Genomic DNA, 22,623 nt, shown 5'->3' on the forward strand with positions numbered 1-22,623 from the left:
AATGGTGTTGATGTAGAAGCCCTCCGTGATCGATTCCCCCTCCGGCAGATCGCGAGAAAAGGCCCCAAGATGGGATCTCATGGGTACAGAAGGTTGCGGCGGTGGAAAAGTGGTTTCGTGGCTCTCCCTGATGCTTTTAGGGTATAAGAGTATATATAGGTGAAAGAAGTATGTCGGTGGAGCTACGAGGGGACCACGGGGGTGGGGGGTGCACATACCCCCCTGGGCGTGCCCTCTTGCCTTGTGGACGCCTCGTGGCGTTTCTGACTTCAACTCCAAGTCTTCTGGTTTGCTTTCGGTCCAAGAAAGATCATCGCGAAGGTTTCCTTCTGTTTGGACTCCGTTTGGTATTCCTTTTCTGCAAAACTCTAAAATAGGCAAAAAAACAAAACTGGCACTGGTCCTCGGATTAATAGGTTAGTCCCAAAAATAATATAAAAGAGCATATTAAAGCCCATTAAACATCCAAAACAGATAATATAATAGCATGGAACAATCAAAATTTATAGATACGTTGGAGACGTATCAGAAGATTATACCAAAACTTGTCCCAATTCGACCAATTTTTTTACCACAACATGTTGGTTCCATGAAATGACACCATGCCAAGTTTCATGATTTTCAGGCGAGTTTTGAATTTATAGGAATTTAAGAACCCAAGTTTCTCAATGTCACCGGCCGAGCCACGACGCCCACATGTTTGAATTTCATTCCCATTTCTTGCATGGGAACAAGAAATTCACCCAAGGACACACATGTGATTTTTGAACCAACCTTGGTGCACTAGAGTATGTGCTTGTAGTTCAATTTTGAATTGTTCACATTAAATGCCCAGAAACTCAATTAATGCATAAAAGGGCCAAACTAACCTGGAATAATTCCAAATTTTAACACGAAACTCAAATTGTTCTATGTTTGCTCTGTAAAAAAATCAAGAGGGGGGGCAGCGTATGTCATTTCGCACACATAGGTGACATGTTCCCTCTCGAAACCACATGCCTTCTTGAGAGAAGCTCCAATTTGCAAGAGGCTTAAACCAAAACTCGTCCCAATTCGGCCAATTTTTTACCATAGCATGTTGGTGTCATCACCATGCCAAGTTTCATGATTTTCAGGCGAGTTTGGGATTTACAGGAATCTAAAAACTAAGTTTCTCAATGTTTCTGGTCGAGCCACGATGCCCAGATGTTTGAATATCATTCTCATTCTCGCATGGGACCTACAAATTCATACAAAGATACACATGTGATTTTGCAACAAACTTTGGTGCACTGGAGCATGTGCTTGTAGTTCAAATTTGAATTGTGCATATTAAATGCCTAGAAACTCAATTAACGCATAAAAAGCCAAATGAACCCAGAATAATTCCAAATTTTAACATGACACTCATATAGTTGCATGTTCATTGTAGATAAATATTCTAGCAATTCAAACACAACCCTTTCCCTCTGTAACACCATTTTGTGTTTCAAACAGAATGAAAAAAATCAGGTATACCACAAACAGTTTACTAGCAAGAATCGTGTGGGATGTGATATAAAATATCTTGGCGCACCGTCTAGTCTGGCTTACGCAGGAAGCTTTGTCGTCTACAGTCCATCGCCTGCGCTTGAACCACACTTGCGCGCCAGTTTCTCCCGGGGTCGAGCGATATTTTTCTGCCACCACGGTAATATCTATCTCCCCGCCCCCACCAAAAGCCACATTTTCACTGTTCCTCCTTGCTTTCCAAGTTTAAACCTTCACTGCTGCTTACTAGCAGCGCCGCCTCCTCGCCGGCGACCTTTTTCTTGCAGCTCCGCCTCCTCGCCGGCAACCCTTCTTCTTGCAGCGTTGCGTCCTCGCCGACGACCCTTCTTACTGTGCGACCTCATCGATATGGTTAGGTAATTCACACCCAACCCACACCATCTGAGGGAGTCCTGGATTAGGGGGTATCCGGACAGCCGGACTATATACTTTGGGCGTACTGTTGGACTATGAAGATACAAGATTGAAGACTCCGTCCCGTGTCTGGATGGGACTCTCCTTTGTGTGGAAGGCAAGCTTGGCAATTCGGATATGTAGATCTCCTTCTTTGTAACCGACTCTATGTAACCCTAGCCCCCTCCGGTGTCTATATAAACCGGAGGGTTTAGTCCGTAGGACAAGAACAATCATAATCATAGGCTAGCCTCTAGGGTTTAGCATCTACGATCTCGTGGTAGATCAACTCTTGTAATACTCATATCATCAAGATCAATCAAGCAGGAAGTAGGGTATTACCTCCATCGAGAGGGCCCGAACCTGGGTAAACATTGTGTCCCCCGCCTCCTGTTACCATTAGCCTTAGACGCACAATTCGGGACCCCCTACCCGAGATCTGCCTGTTTTGACACCGACATTGGTGCTTTCACTGAGAGTTCCACTATGCCGTCGGGATAAGGCTTGATGGCTCCTTCAATCATCTTCAACGATGCGGTCCAGAGGGAGGTTTTCCTTCCCGACAAATCTTCGTTTTCGGCGGCTTCATACTGCGGGCCAACTCACTTGGCCATCTGGAGCAGATCGACAGCTACGCCCCTGGCCGTCAGGTTAGGTTTGGAAGCTTAAACTATACTGCCGATACCCACGGAGATTCGACGAATTCGAGCCCATGTCGGGTACGCCGAATGGTTGCGATGAACATGACCTAGATCTGCCATCAGACAGCGTTCGGGAGATCGCACCTGCAGCGGCACCGGGAATCAATCCGGAGCAGATCATGCCTTCCAAGGACGGGTGGATGGACACCGCCTCGGAAGGAACGCACTCATCGGCGTTAGAGCCGAACACTAACCCCACCTCTTATAAGGGTGGTGTCAGCGGACCCTCGGACTCGTCTCCGGCTACAGGATCTGAACCGCGTACGTCCGGGCCTATCGAATCTGATGGGGCACCGATCATGGAGTTCACCGCCGCGGATATTTTCTAGCACTCGCCCTTCGGCGATGTGCTAAACTCATTAAGATCTCTTTCCTTGTCGGGAGACTCTTGGCCGAACTATGTCCGGCCCGAGTGGGAAGCGGACGACGAAGAAATTCGTTACCAACCCACCACCCACTCAATAGCCACTTTTGATGATTTAACCGACGTGCTTGACTAGAACTCCGAAGACGTCGATGGTATGGACGACGATGCAGGAGAAGAGCAGGAACCACTGCCCACTGGGCGCTGGACTGCCACCTCATCATATGATATATACATATGGTTGACACACCAAAAGAAGGCGATGGTAATGATGCTATGATGGATAAGCCCCTCGATAAGCCACCAAAGCAGCGTCGTAGGCGCCACTCTAAATCCCGTCAAAGTAAAAACAGCGACAACAGTGCAAGAAAGAATAATACCCTGGTTGACTCCAAAGGAAACAACGACCCCACGGACCCAGCGATGGAGAAGGATGAGCCAGGGGACGGCGAACATAGTCCGGAGCCGACGTCAGACGATGCCGATCCCGAAGGCAAAATTCACCAACCTGTCTCCGGAGAGGAGAATAGTCCGAACGAAGATGCACTCATCATCCCAGAAAAACTCTTGAAACAAGAGAACCTCCACAGAAGGCCTATTGCCACCGCGAGGAGCATAAGGAAGTAGCAGCAAAGGCTCAAGGCCGCACCTGATACCTCAACCGCAGGTGGAACAAAGTGCTCGACACAGAAGAAAAACACGGCGGCGACCGTCATACAAAGAGCTATCCAAAGCACAAGCTGCTGCCCGACTTCGACGACGAGGCCATAGAGCCCATACAGCCGAAAACGACCGATCAGCCGGACCAACCACCCCGTTGCCGTGACAAGACGGCAAATGATGCCACACACAAGCCAACACACGATTTACGCGAGCTCCTGGACAAAAAGTCCGGTATGGCCAGGTCCACCTATGGATCTAGGAAGCGCACTCCGACACAGGATCAGTGCTACCAAACGATCACATTGATCAAATACCAGCCAGGAATCAGCACCGAATACAACAACCGTCAACAGCATGCCACGACACATCCAAATACAGGGGTGCGCACCCCCTATGCTTCACCGATGAGGTGCTGGACCATGAATTTCCGAAAGGATTTAAACTAGTGAATATAGAGGCATACGACGGAACGACAGACCCTGGTGTTTGGATTGAGGACTTTATCCTTCATATTCACATGGCTCACGGAGATGATCTCCACGCCATAAAATACCTACCCCTCAAATTGAAAGGACCAGCTCGGCACTAGTTGAAAAGCCTTCCTGAAAACTCAATTGGAAGTTGGGAAGAACTTGAGGATGCTTTCAAGGGACCTATGTCCGACCTCCGGACGCAGACGACCTAAGTCACATAATTCAACGGCCTGGAGAGTCAGCACGAAAACTCTAGAACATATTCCTTACTAAGAAGAATCAAATCGTCGATTGCCCGGACGCCGAAGCCCTAGCGGCCTTCAAACACAGTATCCGGGACGAATGGCTTGCCAAACACCTTGCCCAGGAAAAGCCAAGGACAATGGCAGCCCTAACAAGCCTCATGACCCGCTTTTGCGTGGGCGAGGACAGTTGGCTGGCCCGTAGCGGCACCAGCGACCCAGGCACATACAAAGTCAGGGATGGCAACGGGAAGCCGCGACACAACATAAACAAGCGTCGAAACAATGATGACAGCCCAGAGAACACGACGGTCAATGCCGGATTCAGGGGCTCTCAGCCCGGTCAACAGAAGAAGTCATTTAAAGGCAGCAAAGATGGACCATCCAACCTAAACAAGATTCTAGACAAATTATGTCAGATTCATGGCAGCCCCGAAAAGCCTGCAAATCACACCCACAGAGAGTGTTGGATTTTCAAGCAGGCCAGCAAACTAAATGCCAAACACAAGGGGAGGGAGACGTCAAGTGAAGACGAGGATGAGCCTCGCCAGCCGAACACTGGGGGACAGAAAAAATTCCCACCAGAAGCCAAAACAGTGAATATGATTTACGCAACTCACATTCCAAAGAGAACGCGCGAACGCGCACTCCGAGATGTATTCGCTATGGAGCCCGTCGCCCCCAAATTCAATCCCTGGTCGGCCTGTATGATCACCTTCGATCGCAGGGACCATCCAACTAGTATCCGGCATGAAGGCTCGGCTGCCTTGGTGCTTGACCCAATAATTAATGGATACCATCTCACTCGAGTCCTTATGGACGGCGGGAGTAGTCTAAACCTGATATATCAGGACATTGTCTGCAAAATGGGGATAGACCCATCAAGAATTAGCCTAAGTAACACTACCTTTAAAGGAGTGATACCAGGCGTCGAGGCCCGCTTCACGGGCTCTCTAGTACTAGAGGTTGTATTCGGTTCACCCGATAACTTCACAAGCGAGGAACTAACCTTTGACATCACTCCATTCCGAAGCGGCTATCACTTACTACTCGGAAGAACGGCCTTTGATCATTTTAATGCCGTACCGCACTACACCTACCTTAAACTGAAGATGCCCGGTCCATGCGGCGTCATTACAATCAGTGGAAATACAAAGCGTTCCTTAAGAGAGGAAGCATATGTGGCGGGTCTAGCAGCCGAACACTGAGCGGCCTCTCCAACTAGAATAAATGGTCGTCAGGACCACGGACACGGTTAGACGAGTCCGGCGCCACACCAGATGTAACAAACACAGATGAATCTGAGCTTAGGATTGATAGATATACTACCAAAGATGGTGCTGGGGGCTGCTCACAAAATTAAAGAAGCCCATAGTTCGGCTCGCCCTTATCAATACAATAACATATCACATTTTTATAGTTTGTTCAGAATTAACCAACTCTTCGCACGAATCCTTTCACTTGGGGTTTTCCTTTTTACAGATGATCATCGTGCTAGATCCTTCCAGAATATGGCACAACGGAGATAAAAGCGCAGACATGCAGCAGGGCCCCGCTCAAAGGTTTCTTTTTAGATTAAGACCCTGCGTAAACCTTTTTTACTATCTCTTGCTGCTTCATACCCTCCGAACACTCAACATAACTGAGAGGGATACTGGCGTTCTTGACATTTCGTCACGCCAGACTAATGCATGTATCTGGAAAACACATGGCTCATTATCGAGGGTGTTACTCAGCCCAGTATATGTCATAAAGACCGAATACCTTAGGGAGTCTTCGGCGTCACGAGTTTGGCCTTATATGCATCAGCTCTGAATCATGTCTTTTGTCAAATGTTGGGTTTGCCCGGCTCCCGTGTTTTGCTACCTTACGTTCCGCTCTATCGGCTAAGGTGGCACCGGGAGAACTACTGAGATTGTCCCCTGGTTCATCTAGGTGAGCACCTCAGTAGAGAAAGCCGAAAACTGACTATCATGATAAAGTGAGAGACTGGTCAACCACTCGAGGACTCAGTGGAATCTTCGCGATTCCTCCGCATTAATGATGGACCGGTTTCCTGTACACGTACGTACGCGCACCATATTCGGATGAGCGTGAATGTACCAGGGGCTATATAGTAGCCCCACCGTCAAACTCCTATGGCTAAGTGAAAGTGTTAAAGCTATATAGTCTGATTGCCTGGTTCGCTGCACTATCACCTCCTTAATGGACCAAGACGTTGGGTCAAGTGTGACTATACGATTTCTTGAACACCCTCGCATTATACGCGTGGGAGCTGAAGCCGACAACTGCTAACTTTCAGGATATACACAAATATACATAAACGACTGCATAGGAGGCACGATAACACTTTCAGGCAAAAGTATAAATACAGCCTTTACAATCAAACTCGAATTGTTTTTTACAATAGAGATACATGTCACTCGAACATCGTACTCTTCGAGCACCGGGCCTCTATTAAACGAGCGCCTTCTAAGACTTCTTCAAAATAGTGCTTTGCCGGGTTCTGGCCTTCCGCCACACCCCGGGTTGCAATAGCGGTGGTCTCCATCCCAGCCCAGTATGTTTTAACACGGGCAAGAGCCATCCTCGCACCCTCTATGCACGCCGACCTCTTCACAACATTGATATGCGACAAGGCACCAAGGAATTGTTGCACCAATCCAAAATAGTTGTCCGGCCTTGGTCCACGCGACCAAAGATGATCCACGACAGACCTCATAGCAAGCCCGGACAACCGGTGGAGTTCGGCCCAGGCGGCCATCTTTTCATTCAACGACAGCGGACGCGTCGGAGCATTGCACTGCGACCAGAATAACCTTTCTGCCTTATGGTCTTTCCAATCTTTGAAAAACTCGGTCGCATCAGCAGCACTCTTTGTCAGGTCCGCATACGCATCCGCAGCACTCCACAGCTGATCTAGAGGGGCATACTTCGGATCTCTGAATTTTATTCGCAACAAATAGGGCTTCCCAGCCACGATATCTCCGGCTTCACGAAGCTCCTCCCTTATCCCTCTCATCTCAGAGCGGGTTTCCTTGGCCGCCTCCAGGGCCTTATTCAGGTCAGCTGCTTTTTCTTGATGTTCCTTTTCAAGGAGCTCTCGACGGTTGGCGGCATCTTTCAGCTCGGTAGCCATCTGGGTTATCTTTTCTTCGCTTTGGCGATGAGCAGCCTGTTCGGCTCTTAACTCTTCTACCGCCTTCAGAGCGGCCGCATCACTTATTCGGGCTTGCTCATTGGCTCGAGCAAGCTCCACCCGAAGGGTCTCCACGGCAGCAGCTCCATCTGCAGTCACAGCATGTTACAGATACTAGCATCATGCTCCTCTTAAACATTTGCTGACAAGCCGAATATATATACCCTAGGCCTCGTCAGCCGGTTGTTAACTAGCGCGATGTCGGCATCGGCCACGTCAAGCTGCCACTTTAGTTCGGCAAAACCAGCATATTGGTCAGCCGCCGGACCCTCAGCCACCTGCAAATAAAGCAATGTGATTATTACCAAAGGTTATGACCCTCCATTTGCCACGTTGATAGAAACTAGACTCTCAGGGGCTACTATCTATACAGAGCACACCTAGCATGTGCGGTACCATCAAAAATACGTTTTTTGCGTATCTCAAAGCCTCTCAGCAGACTCGTAAAAGCTTCATTCAAACCGCTTTTCGCGGATGGAATCCTCTCAATCATCGTGCCCATTAAGGCACGATATGTCTCTAAGATGGTTGATCGCTCCAGCAGGCCCATCAGAGTGTCCGGCTATGTGTCGGGCAATCCCGGACTCTTCCTGAAGCTCTCCTTGGGAGCCGGAGATTCCAGACTCTGGGCTGCCGAAGTGTCAGCTCCTGGCCCTAGCGGATCAGGAGAAATCCTCCGTGACGACACCTTGGGGTCGTCCGCCCCGTGTAACGGGGAAGCAAGGGGAGGCGTTTCTCTCTCCATCATCTCCGGAGGAAGATCCCCCGCGGACGAACTCTGGGGAGAAGGGCTATGAACCGGACTGCAACAAATATGTTTCGGTTATTATCCTCAGAGACAAAACGGGATACATTTACTAAGGTACTCTTTTACTTACGGCTCGGTGGAGGGCTGGCCCCCTTGCGGGCGTTGTGTGGCAAGTACGCCCTTGGTAGCAGGGCCCCTTGGAGAGGGTTTCTTCCCTTGTTTGGAAGCCTCCGTTTCCAAGTCTTCAGAGGCGACCCTTTTCTTACCTTGAGGAGAGGGGATTTGAGGTTCCCCTCCCCGATTATCCTCCTTCATGGAGACATTTACTCCCCCAATCTGGATATGTAAGATGTGAGGCCCATCCGTGGCTTCTCTATTCCTCCCCTCATCTTCTCCTGATGGCACCTGGTATGGTGCGCGCTGAAGCATCCTGGTCAACAAGGGATTCAGCGAACCTTCGGGAAGAGGGGCCGGACACCTAATCCTCTCCGCCTTCCTCAGCCACTCCTGGCAGGAGGTAGTTTTCAGAATGATGTTATAATAAACATAAAGGATAGTGTGTTTGGCAGCAAAATTACTTACTTGGGTATCCGGATGGTTGCAGTTGAGACCCCCGTCTTCGGTGGTGTCCGGACACTTTATTCGTGATCCAAAAAATAACCGATACATCCCCTCGAGCGTTATGCCGAGGAAGCGATGAATGGTCCGCGGTCCTTCTGGATTGAATTCCCACATCCGGAGAGGTCGACGCTTGCATGGCAGGACCCGACGGATCAGCATTACCTAAATTATTTTAACGAGGCTGACATCCCTTTCGAGAACATCCCGAATGCGGCTTTGCAATGTTGGTACGTCATTAACAGGCCCCCAGTCCAGTCCCTTGTTGACCCACGACGCCAATTGAGGCGGAGGGCCCGAGCGGAAGGTAGGGCGGCCACCCACTTTGTGCCACGAGGAGTTGTGATGTAGAACCACTCCCGTTGCCATAAATCGGATACCTCCGGGAAGGAACCTTTGGGCCATGGGGTGTCGACGCCTTTGCTTATTATAGCACCTCCGCACTCCGCGTGTCGCCCGTCAATCATCTTCGACTTCACATTGAAGGTCTTAAGCCATAGGCCGAAGTGTGGGGTGACGTGGAGGAAGGCTTCACACACGACGATAAACGACGAGATGTGAAGGATGGAATCTGGAGCCAGATCATGGAAATCTAGCTCGTAATAGAACATGAGCCCTCTAACGAAGGGATCCAGACTAAAACCTAGCCCTCGGAGGAAGTGGGAAACAAATATGACGCTTTCATTGGGTTTGGGAGTGGGGATAACCTACCCTTCGGCAGGTAGCCTATGCAGGATGTCGGCGGTCAGGAGCCTGGCCTCCCTAAGATTCTTTATGTCCTCCTCTGTGACGGAGGAGGCCATCCACCGGCCCTGAAGATTGGATCCGTACATGGTTGAGGGTCCGAAGTGCTTAAGCTTAAACCTTGGGTGTTGGAACTCGAGGTGCGGGAGGGGGAGGATCGAGCGTGGAAAGAAAGGAACTGGCCTTGGCCCCCTTATAAAGAGGACGAATATCAAGCGTCCCCCGCGTGACTCTTTGGGACTCACCTAAAGGCAAGGAGTAATATTAAACAAACACGGTTGGGTTACCCACACCTGTATTGATGAGAATCCCGTGATAACGGGGACACGATCTCTACTTCGACAAGACGTGCCAATAAAACCGCCTTGCAATATGTGTGCTGGCTGGTTATGAGAAATGGTTCGAATAATGACCGGGCCGTGGCGTGATGTCACTCTACAAAAAAATTGTCAGTAGATCTGATTTGTCAAATACTATTCTCTCTACGGTGGTATGTGGAAATTGTTTTGCAGAGTCGGACACGATTCTCGTGTTCAAAATCTTCTATGGAGTATTCGGAGGAGGAACCCGCCTTGCAATGCCGAAGACAATCTGCGCACCGGACTCATCATCATTGAAGCCTGGTTCAGGGGCTACTGAGGGAGTCCTGGATTAGGGGGTATCCAGACAGCCGGACTATATACTTTGGCCGGACTGTTGGACTATGAAGATACAAGATTGAAGACTTTGTCCCGTGTCTGGATGGGACTCTCCTTTGCATGGAAGGCAAGCTTGGCGATTCGGATATGTAGATCTCCTTCTCTGTAACCGACTCTGTGTAACTCTAGACCCCTCCGGTGTCTATATAAACCGGAGGGTTTAGTCCGTAGGACAACAACAGTGATAATCATAGGCTAGCCTCTAGGGTTTAGCCTCTACGATCTCGTGGTAGATCAACTCTTGTAATACTCATATCATCAAGATCAATCAAGCAGGAAGTAGGGTATTACCTCCATAGAGAGGGCCCGAACCTGGGTAAACATCGTGTCCCCCACCTCCTGTTACCATTAGCCTTAGACGCACAGTTCGGGACCCCATACCCGAGATCCGCCGGTTTTGACAGCGACACCATCCTCCTCCTTTCCCGTCCCAGATGCCCTGACCAATAGTGTGGCACCTTTCGCCGAAATCACTGTCCTCGTCCTCTAATTAAGCGCCACCCACAACCATTTTGCATGCAGTATAACGTGGAGCTCAGTAGCATCTGGCAGCGGAGAAGAAAATCGCGGCCACACACGCGGACAAGGTCACTATGGCTGCCATGCGTGCCGACTACCACATCTTGGAGGAGCACCTAGTCTTCGAGGACACCGTCGACATCGGCACGGTTGTCTACTTTAAAATATAGTTCGTGTTGTTTTCTCGAGGCCAGCTCTAGTGCCTTCTAGTGATTTGTCCTCTGTGATGTTAATATGCAATCTTATATTCTAAAATGTAATGTGGAGTTAACAGTTTGGTCCAACAATTTCTACATTTCATAATACTGTTCTCAAGCATTATTGGTTTCATAAACTGTCTTATCTTCTAGTATATGTTCTATTCTGCAATGTCGTGCTCAGTTAGCTGTTTTGGTTCATTCGGTCTGATGTCCAGTTAATTGTTTGGTTCAATTGCGCAATTTGCTTTTCATTTGTTGTGGGTACAATTTTATATTCTTATGCATGTGAGAAATAAATCGAATTTGGCTATACTCAATACATATTCTACTGGTAGTATGGCAACTCTCAGTTAACCTGATCAAGATCTTCCTTGTATGTGTTACAGGGAAACAATGGGAGACACTGCAGTTTACCATTGAGGCTTGCTCATGCATGGTCCTTTTGCTAATGGCACGTTATTGTGCAGTTGCAGGAATCATTATAATATTTAGGTTTCTTTCAATTTGGTCATGCACATGTAGGTCCTGTTGTTAGAGGCTTAGGCCCACTGTTCGACCCATTTTGCATATGGGGAAATGAGATGTCCATGAATATCAGTCAAGTCAAGAAACTCGGAAATATTGTTAGGGTAAATAAACTTGCGAGGAATAACATCAAGATCTTTGTTTGCACAATGAAGAAGACATCAGTCAACTATAGGATGGTACTAACTCTTTCACCTTGTTTTTACCCCTTGCGCCATTTCAAAATTTATAACAGTGATTTATGCATATCTTTGTTTTCAGTACTTTTCAAAGAAGTTCACCGATGATTACCTCTCAAACCACCTTCATGGTCAAGAGGAGAGGAAGGTACTCATTCAACACCCACGGTACAATATTGAAGTCTTTCTGAAGCGGATGAATGTTGCGCGGGCAATTATCCATGGCCAGTGGCCTAAAGTTGCAAGGACATTCAACATCACTGAAGGCTCAATATTCGCCTTCCACTTCTGTAGTTTCCCAGATGAGATTCATTTGTCTATTTACCGTGTATGATGCTACTTTTCCAAAGGTTTTCGATGTTGCATGCAAAATTTGGTGCTGTTGTGTAATGGCGTAGCTAGCTATATCCCTCTTTGATGTAACTGAGTGCTGAAGCTATCTGATGTAATTCGATTATGAAATCCTGGTTGCCGTTATATGGATATGAAATATCTTGTGTGTTTTATAAGAAATGTCAATTTGATCACTACATGGATTATTAATAATAGGCTAATTACCCTTCTTATTGGGGTTTTCTATTGCAGACGGTTACTCAGACAACACCGTGGGTGATGAACTCAAACAACCCACACAGTTTCTAGAAAGTAGGCGTGTTGGATCAACTAACAATCACACATGGCTTCCGGCAGAGAACTGTTTGCGTTAGGCCACCTTGCACAAACGTTTCCACACAAAAAAACTGTGTGATATACATACGAAAACTTTTTTCTAGGATTCACTGTGTGGGATGTACATACGAACAGAAATGATTGGGCTTTGATGCCTTGCCCGATCACACACGAACTCATTTTTGCCCCGCCTGTTGATACGTCTCCAACGTATCTATAATTTATGAAGTATTCATGCTATTATATTATCCATCTAGGATGTTTTATATGCATTTATATGCTATTTTATATGATTTTTGGGACTAACCTATTAACCTAGAGCCCAGTGCCAGTTTCTGTTTTCTCCTTGTTTTTGAGTTTTACAGAAAAGGAATACCAAATAGAGTCCAATTGACGTGCCAATTTTTGATGAATTTTTATGGACCAAAAGAAGCCCCTGGAGTGCAAGAGTTGGGCCAGAAGAGTCCCGGGCTGCCCATGAGGCTGGGGGGCGCGCCCACCCCCCTGGGGCACGCCCCCTGCCTCGTGGACAGCCCGGAGACCCCCCCTGACTTGAAATCAACGCCAACCTCTCCTATAAATACAGAAACCTTCGGGAAATAACCTAGATCAGAAGTTCCGCCGCCACAAGCCTCTGTAGCCCCGAGAAATCAATCTAGGCCCTCTCTGGCACCCTGCCGGAGGGGGCCATCACCACCGGAGCCCATGGAGGAGTATCCCGGAGGGGCCATCATCACCATGAAGGCCACGGACCAAAGGGAGAACCTATCCCCATCTAGGGGGAGGCCATGGAGGAGGAAGCACAAGGGGGAGGACCTCTCCTCCTCTTTCTCGGTGGCGCCAGAGTGCCATCGGGAGGGGAATCATTGCCACGGTGATCGTCTTCATCAACATCACCATCATCATCACCATCCTCATCTCTTTTACGCGGTCCACTCTCCCGCACCCCGCTGTAATCCCTACTTGAACATGGTGCTTTATGCCACACATTATGATCCAATGATGTGTTGCCATCCTATGATGTTTTGAGTATATATCTTTTGTCTTTGGGTTGATTGATGATCCAGATTGGTACGAGTTGCATATTTTACTTTGGTGCTGTCCTATGGTGCCCTCGGTGTCATGCAAGCGTGAGGGATTTCCTCTGTAGGGTCTTGCAATATGTCCACGGTTTACTTATTGTCTGCGTTGCATGAGTGACTGAAACACAAACACGGATAAGTGGGACATGGTGTATGGGAATAAAGGGGACTTGATGCTTTAATGCTATGGTTGGGTTTTACCTTAATGATCTTTAGTAGTTGCGGATGCTTGCTAGAGTTCCAATCATAAGTGAATATGATCCAAGAAGAGAAAGTATGTTAGCTTATGCTTCTCCCTCATATGAAATTGCAATGACGACTACCGGTCTTGTTAACAATTGCCTAGGACAATTCCGCACACCGATCCATCATTATTCCACACTCCCTATTTATAATATTTAGTAATATATTCTAACTTTATGATAACAGCACCTACTTTTATGTTTTAGCTCTCCGATATCATGCAAAGTTATCCTCTTCATACCCACAACGTAGTTTTATTTCTCGTTTCTAGTTGGAAGCAAACGTTCGGTGTACGTAGAGTCGTATCCGTGGAAGATAGGACTTGAGAGAATATTGATCTTACCTTTAGCTCCTTGTGGGTTCGACACTCCATACTTATCACTTCCACCTTTGGAAATTGCTACGATGATACCCTGCACTTGCGGATTATCAAGCTCTTTTCTGGCGCCGTTGCCGGGGAGAAATAGCGTGGGGTTGATATTCTCGTGTGTGCTTGTTTGCTTTCTTCACTAAGTAGACTTTATTTTTTCTTTTTGTTTCTGTTTAGTTGTGGGTGAAACATACAAATAAAATTTAAAGAATGAAAATACAAAAAAAATTACTTGTCTCTCATGCCTAAAAAAGTTTTTCAAAAAGAGAAGTGATTGGAAAGTTATGCATTGAAGAAGTGAGGGTCGACCTTGAGCACTTGTGTTCATGCTCATGGAAACAATGTAGAATTTTTCATGGAAGTTTCTCTGTAAATAATTATCCCCTTGTATATATCCATTGTATTATAAAAATAATGTGCCAAGCTTTGGTTTTAGGATAATTAGATTGCTTGTTTACTATGTGCAGAACAAAAACAGAAACTTTGGCTGTAGCGCATGATTTTATAGTTTTTACTGGAAGGTCAAATGGGTCTGAAACTTTTTGCAAATTACTTATGTACAAATTTTTCAAATTGTCATATTTATTTCATAATTTTTGTAGTTGCATAAGTTTACTAAACTCCCAGATTACTATAGACTGTCCTGTTTTTGACAGATTCTGTTTTTCGCGTGTTGTTTGCTTGTTTTGATGAATCTATGGCTAGTATCGGGGGTATGAACCATAGAGAAGTTGGAATACAGTAGGTTTAACACCAATATAAATAAAAAATGAGTTCATTACATTACCTTAAAGTGGTAGTTTGCTTTATTACACTAGCGGATCTCACAAAGTTTTTGTTAAAGTTTTGTGTGGATGAAGTGTTCGAAGATCGAGGAGCTATCAATATGAGAAGAATAAAGAGAGGCAAGATTTCAATCTTGGGGATGCCCAAGGAATCCCAAATAAATATTTCAAAGGATAATCAAGCATCTAAGCTTGGGGATGCCCCAGTTGGCATCCCATCTTTCTTTTTCAACAAATATCGGTATACCTCGGTTTTGTTTTGATCACATGATTTGTGTCCTTTGTGTTTTTATTTTTCTTTAAGAACCATGATAGTATGATATAGCCCTTCATTGATTTATATAATACTTCATGTGCTTCACTTATATCTTTTAAGTATGATTTTATAGAATTGCTCTTTGTGCTTCGCTTAAATCTTTTGAGTATGGTTTTATAGAATGCTTCATGTGCTTCACTTACATATTTTGAGCTTGGATATTGGTTAGTCTATATTAATTGTAGAATGCTACATGAACTTCACTTATATGTTTTGGAGTATGAATAATACTATCATCTAAAGTGAGTTTGGAAGAGTGTCAACTTTAGGAATTAGTGATCCCACTATTCCGAATGAGAAGAATTTTTCTTATGTGGAGAGTAGAAAAATTTCTATGCTCGTAGATCATGAAAAGAATGCTTTTATGTGATGGTTGTATTGTTAAACTCATTCATGATGGTACTGAAAATTATTATGAGGGAGGAATATATGCTTGTAGGAGTTGCAATAATATCAAGTTTCGTCTCTATGTGCTTAAAGTTTCGTAGTTATACTTGCTTTGCCTTCATATGCTAGTTGATTCTTGTTCCCTTAAATTGTGTGCTCACAAAATCCCTAGGCATAGGAAGTGAGTTAGGTTTAAAAGTGCTAGTCATATTATTCATGATGCTCTCTTTATGTTTCAATTCTTATCTTTTATGTGAGCATCATTGAAATCATCATGCCTAGCTAGGGGCGTTAAACGATAGCGCTTGTTGGGAGGCAACCCAATTTTATTTTTGTTTCTTGCTTTTTGTTCCTGTTTAGTAATAAATAATTCATCTAGCATCTTTTTAGATGTGGTTTTATGTTTTAATTAGTTTTTGTGCCAAGTAGAACCTTTGGGAAGACATGGGTGAAGTCTTTGCAATCTTGCTCTAAAAAACAGAAACTTTGCGCTCGCGAGAATAGATGCCCAGTTTTACTGGAGAGTGCTTTTAGGTTGATTCTTTTTTCAGATGATTAATAGAAAAATTCCTCACATACACCAATTTATTTCATAATTTTTTAGTAGCAGAAATATGGTTGTTGTTCAGATCATTACAGGCTGTTCTGTTTCTGACAGATTCTGTTTTCATTGCATAGTTTGCTTGTCTTGTAGTTTCTATTGCTTATATTTCTCAATATAAATTGTAGAAATGGTATGGTACAGTAGGCATTCTATGAGAACAATTATGAACCTTGTCTTTGACAGTACCAGAGTGAATTGTTTGCCCTTTATCAAACTAACCTATCTCACGAAGTTCCGTTAAGTTTTGTGTGATTGAAATTTTTAAGCTTTGGGTGAGATATCGATATGAGGAGAATAAGGAGTGGAAATACCCTAAGCTTGGTGATGCCCGAAGCACCCCAAGGTAATATTCAAGGAAGACTCAAGCGCCTAAGCTTGGGGATGCCCCGGAAGTCATCCCCTCTTTCGTCTTCAAAACTATCGGTATACTTTACTCGAAGCTATATTTTTATTCGTCACATGATATGTGTTTTGCTTGGAGAATATTTTCAATTTTACTTTCTGTTTGAATAAAATCATTGGATCTGAAATCTTGAATAAAAAAAGAATCCTCCCATGGCTAGTTAATTATTTCACTACTCAGTGTTCTTTACTTATATCTTTTGGAGTAGTTTGTCATTTGCTCATGTGCTTCACGTATATCCTATGAGTAAATGGTCGAATGAATTGAATATCATGAATCTGAATTTATATACGTTTCATATGCTTATAACATGGGGAGTAATGACTTCACACATAATAAGTATAGGTAGTAAACTCATTGAAAGTTAGCAAAACCAGAATTGGTCACTTGAACAATTCATGAAAGAATATTGAAGGAAGAGAGATTTCACAAATAAATATACTATCTTGTACATCTTTTGTAATTGTGAGCACTCATTAAAATATGACATGCTAAAAAGTTGATGTTGGACAAGGAAGACAACTTAATGGGTTATGTTTTCCTATATCCTAAACGTTATATTGTCTTGGATCATCCAACATGTTGGGCTTGCCTTTCCCTCTCAGGCTAGCCAAATTCTTTGCACCAAGTAGAAATACTACTTGTGCTTCCAAACATCCCTTAAACTAGTTTTTCCATGAGAGTCCACCATACCTACCTAAGGATTGAGTAAGATCCTTCAAGTAAGTTGTCATCGATGCATGCAATAAAAATTGCTCTCTAAATATGTATGATCTATTAGTGCGAAGAAAATAAGCTTTATACGAACTTATGATAGGGAAGAAATAAAAGCGATGTGCTGCATAATAAAGGTCTTTATCACAAGCGGCAATATAAAGTGACGTTCTTTTGCATTAAGATTTTGTGCATCCAACCATAAAAGCGCATGACAACCTCTGCATCCCTCTGCGAAGGGCCTATCTTTTACTTTTATCTTCTACCCTTATACAAGAGTCATGGTGATCATCACCTTTCCTTTTTACACTTTTTCCTTTGGCAAGCATTTTGTGTTGGAGCGATCCGGATATATATATATATCCACTTGGATTTAGGTTTTCATAAGGTATTATTGTTGACATTACCCTTGAGGTAAAAGGTTGGGAGGCAAAACTATAAGCCCCTATCTTTCTCTGTGTCCGATTAAAACTTTGAACCCATAAATATCACATGAGTGTTAGCAATTGTGAAAGACTATATGATAGTTGAGTATGTGGAATTTGCTAAATCAAATCTCTTATATAGAACCTTCCTGAAAATAAGATGAATTGCAATTGTTTGATGACTAAGAGCACTGTTTGTTAGTTTTCAAGAAAGTTTATGATCTATACTTTAACATGTGAATAGCATGTTACTTGATCATGAAATGTTTTATGAGATGAGCTACTGTTATGACATATAATGATGCTAGAAAAGGTGATTGAAATTATCATTGATCAAACTTGAGCACCTGCTAGCATTCACACTTCATAAATTATTCCTTTTATCATTTAACTACTGGAGCACGAGCAGGAATTAAGCTTGGGGATGCTGATACGTCTCCAACGTATCTATAATTTATGAAGTATTCATGCTATTATATTATCCATCTAGGATGTTTTATATGCATTTATATGCTATTTTATATGATTTTTGGGACTAGCCTATTAACCTAGAGCCTAGTGCCAGTTTCTGTTTTCTCCTTGCTTTTAAGTTTTACAGAAAAGGAATACCAAACGGAGTCCAATTGACGTGCCAATTTTGATGAATTTTTATGGACCAAAAGAAGCCCTGGAGTGCAAGAGTTGGGCCAGAAGAGTCTCGGGCTGCCCACGAGGGTGGGGGCGCGCCCACCCCCCTGGGGCACGCCCCCTGCCTCGTGGACAGCCCGGAGACCCCCCTGACTTGAAATCAACGCCAACCTCTCCTATAAATACAGAAACCTTCGAGAAATAACCTAGATCGGAAGTTCCGCCACCGCAAGCCTCTGTAGCCATGCGAAATTAATCTAGGCCCTGTCTGGCACCCTGCCGGAGGGGGCCATCATCACCGGAGGCCATGGACGAGTATCCCGGAGGGGCCATCATCGCCATGAAGGCCAAGAACCAGAGGGAGAACATCTCCCCATCCAGGGGGAGGCCATGGAGGAGGAAGCACAAGGGGGAGGACCTCTCCTCCTCTCTCTCTCTCGGTGGCGCCGGAGTGCCATCGGGAGGGGAATCATCGCCATGGTGATCGTCTTCATCAACATCACCATCAACATCACCATCATCATCACCATCCTCATCCCTTTTACATGGTCCACTCTCCCGCACCCCGCTGTAATCCCTACTTGAACATGGTGCTTTATGCCACACAATATGATCCAATGATGTGTTGCCATCCTAAGATGTTTTGAGTATATATCTTTTGTCTTTGGGTTGATTGATGATCTAGATTGGTACGAGTTGCATGTTTTACTTTGGTGTTGTCCTATGGTGCCCTCTGTGTCGCGCAAGCGTGAGGGATTCCCGTTGTAGGGTGTTGCAATATGTCCATGGTTTACTTATTGGCTGCGTTGCGTGAGTGACTGAAACACAAACACGGATAAGTGGGACATGGTGTATGGGAATAAAGGGGACCTGATGCTTTAATGCTATGGTTGGGTTTTACCTTAATGATCTTTAGTAGTTGCGGATGCTTGCTAGAGTTCCAATCATAAGTGCATATGATCCAAGAAGAGAAAGTATGTTAGCTTATGTCTCTCCCTCATATGAAATTGCAATGACGACTACCGGTCTTGTTAACAATTGCCTAGGACAATTCCGCACACCGATCCATCATTATTCCACACTCACTATTTATAATATTTAGTAATATATTCTAACTTTATAATAACAACACCTACTTTTATGCTTTAGCTCTCTGATATCATGCAAAGTTATCCTCTTCATATCCACAACGTAGTTTTATTTCTCATTTCTAGTTGGAAGCAAATGTTCGGTGTACGTAGAGTCGTATGAGTGGCAGATAGGACTTGAGTGAATATTGATCTTACCTTTAGATCCTTGTGGATTCAACAGTCCATACTTATCACTTCCACATTTGGAAATTGCTATGATGATTCCCTGCACTTGGGGATTATCACCTGTGTGGCCGGAGGGCCTATCCCCGATTGTTTATGGGTCATGCGGGAAGGACCCCCCCCCCCCCCCCCCCCCCCCATCACACACACTCACTAGGCGACGGTTTAAAACTCCGTCGCCGAAAGGGGGTAAAAGCCGTTTGTATAGCATGTCTCTGTACCGGTGTATATTGTATGCATGATAGTAAGTGTTTTAGTGTTTTTAGTGTGATGTTTTTCAGGCATGCACTTCTGCTTTCCTAGGATATTGATGATTTCCATGCGACCCTTTCAGAAAAAATGATTTCCCCGCAAAAAAAATGTACAAATAATTAATCTGATTATGTTAGCTCTAATAATGCATGATGAAGTCATAACCTCATCCACTGCTAGACCAATGCACCAATACAATTACCATTTCAGCCCATGTTGACCTCACGTGTGACTATCATGTGGTAGTATATCTATGGTAGTCTAGCATATTTTGACTTCCTATTGCACTTATATTATATACAAATACTAGTTCTTGACCGGACGGTATTTGATTTGCGAACTTTGCTTCGGTACACACCCTCTAGAAAAGTTTACAAATTTTGATGTATATTAAAGGAGAAGATCAAAATTTGCCCCTTCAATCAAAAGGGTAATATAATCTTTTGTATCCAAATCAATCTATTCAATACGTTTAATCTGCATTCTAATATGGTGATAGCCTTGTTACGTAACTTAAAGATTTGTGTACATTTTTAAGGGGGTTGTGCCAAAGCAAAAAACTTTGCTTAGTTTCGAGAAAAAGCCATAGTCCTGGTGGGCCATCAGAAGATACATGACAATATACTTATTAGCTCAAAATGCAGCTCATGGGCCCAATAACATTTGCAAGAAATGACAAGAGCCTCCTACTTTAATGATCCAGTTGTAAAATCTTAATGCATGTGGTGCAAATTAGTGGCTAATGGCTGTTGACTGAACAATGTTATATAAAAACACTCTTTATCCCAAATCCCCCAACTCACTCGGATACTCTTTCCTTACAAAGAAGAAACAATGTCAGATACACTAGAAAACACCCCGCTGTGCTCTACGGATGCTCGGCACAAAATGACACACATAGTACATTGATCTGTACTGAACCTCTTCCACGTTTTTTTCTAAAACAGAGATAAAAGGTTTACCTCATTGGTTAATTAAGCAGATGAGTGTTGCTCAGGTAATCAACTTTTTCTTAGTGGTCTCACTCCCATAGGCAATCAGCACAACAGGTGGCAGCGACGGACACAATATAGCACGAGGGGACAAACAACCATAGAGGTCAACTTCCCCCGATATGCGGCACCTTCATGGGGCTCGACCGTTGGAAGCGTCAAACGGACAAACCCGGAGGAAAACATAACCAGAAGATCATACATGGGAGGGGAAGTTCTCGTACCAATCACCACCTTCGGTTCCATTTATCGCTGGCAATCACCTCGATGAGTCCCCTGCCGCTAATCGCGTGCTACATTATCACATAGTCTCCGAACAAACTGATGGATTCCATGGTTTGGGCGAGAGATGGGTGGGGCCAGCTAGATGAAGGGATGCGTAGATCCTGGTGACCGTGAGAAAAAAAAAAGGCTAATCCACTCGACTGCTCGAGCACACAAAAAACGCCAGTAGGAAAACTAGAATGTAGCACAACACATGTACATGACGGCCGGGACCCACATGCCAAATTTCTATCATAAACTAAAAAGGTGTAGAACCCAACACAAGTTTCGTTAAATGGGGTAATTCGGACGTAAATTGTTGCTAACGAAAAAAAATGGCGTAGAACAAGAATCCACACTAAATTGAAAAAAAAAAAAGAATGACCATGAGATGACTTCTAGAACAATAGAGAAAACCGTTTTAGCTTAAGGTTCAAGAGATCACTCAAATTATCCTATGTGGCATCACTATGAAAAGATTGACATCATCCATTATGCATGACCTTAGTTAAGTGCAAAACTACAAGAGCGGAGTTTAATTTGTGGGGCACCATATCATTATTACCATTGATTTCCTACATATTTCAGTGCAATTCATATCCTCGATTAACTCTGGGTGCACAACTACGAGGAGAGGACTTGATCTCTGTACCCATCATGCAAAAACTAACAAAAACTACCAATTCGCAGTTAGAGTAGATGGTAGCCCATGCTTCTAGTTATGCCAAAATTAATTGTGCCGACATTATTTCTTTTTTCTTTGATAAAGATCGATCGAAGGTTTCCTTCCTTCTAGACTATGCCGCTTCTTTCAACAGTTCAGCTGTCGCATCAAAAGATTAGAAATCATCCCAGTAGAATATTAGGTTGACCAATTACATGCATTGTACACCTACTATCGCCTTAAATGAGCCCCAAATAAGCTAGCCCCACTAGCTAATGAAACTATAGCTGACTTTGCCAAAGCTCTCGATCATGAGCGGCATTTCGATGATCCTGTGCATTACCGCGGCGGGGGCCCGACAGAACCTTATCAGCTTGCCCAAGTGTGCGGACCCATAGCCCCCGCCCCCCGCGTCGCCCCCGCTCAGGCGACTCGGGCGGGATCTCGATCCCTAGCTGCCGGGGGTCCCCTTCCCTCCCTTCCTCCCCTCCCTTCGCCGCCGCCGAGGGCCGCCGCCGGCGATGGCCCGGGGCTGACGGCGGTGGCGGGGGTCCTCCCTCTTGCCTGCGCCGTGGGGGTGGTGCGGCGCCCCGCGACTTGGATGGCATGGCCGATCTGGCCTGGCGGCGCGGCGGGCCCGCCTTCTGGCGGCGGCTGCCTCGGCCAAGGGCCGATCTGGCCTGGCGCCGCAGCGGGCGTGCCTTCCGGCGGCGGCGC

Source organism: Triticum aestivum, chromosome 6B, assembly GCF_018294505.1.
Source record: "Triticum aestivum cultivar Chinese Spring chromosome 6B, IWGSC CS RefSeq v2.1, whole genome shotgun sequence".
NCBI lineage: Eukaryota > Viridiplantae > Streptophyta > Magnoliopsida > Poales > Poaceae > Triticum > Triticum aestivum.